Genomic DNA, 765 nt, shown 5'->3' on the forward strand with positions numbered 1-765 from the left:
TAGAATACGAAAGTCGACAAACGAATCAGTACCATGTAAATATCATATTATTTAGAGGATAGTTTCATGTGCCTATTGTCAACGTTCTCGAAGGGTGATGAAAGCCTTTTGCCACATTCTTGCATGAATTTTATGTCTCCTGTTTTAAATAATTGAAACAAGCATTGCCTCACACTCCTTATTATTATTTATTTCTATGTTTGTGTCAAATATAAAAGTGGGTTTTGAACTGTGGTTTCTGGATATAGATATTTGTTTCTTTTCTTCTTCTTTGAGTAGTTGAATTGTCTAAAAGCTTTCTTAGCCTCCTTTACTTATCCTTCATTAAGCTAGCACAATATGGATGGCAACATAATATAGCTTGATAAATATTTGAATCACGTTCCAGTAAAGGAAAAGTGGATGTGCCAGAGTGGTTGTCGAGGATGACTAGAAATCATGTGGGCTTCACCCACGCAGGTTCGAATCCTGCTGTTCAAGTTTTTCTAAAGTGTTTTGGGAAAGATATTTTGAGCCTAATACATATTAGAAATTAGTTTTATGGAAGTTTTTATAAAATGTAGTACTTTAAATCAAACAGCCATAAAACTGAATAGCATAGGAGTTCTTAAGTAACCTTTTGTATACATAAGTTAAGATTGTAAAATTGTAGTAATATGCATGCATAAAGTGTTATATTATAATGCGACCTTAGCTCAGTTGGTAGAGCGGAGGACTGTAGTTGAAGCAGAGAATCCTTAGTTCACTGGTTCGAATCCGGTAGGT

The sequence above is a fragment of the Eutrema salsugineum genome, unplaced genomic scaffold (genome assembly GCF_000478725.1).
Source record: "Eutrema salsugineum unplaced genomic scaffold, Eutsalg1_0 scaffold_8, whole genome shotgun sequence".
In the NCBI taxonomy this organism is placed as follows: Eukaryota; Viridiplantae; Streptophyta; class Magnoliopsida; order Brassicales; family Brassicaceae; genus Eutrema; species Eutrema salsugineum.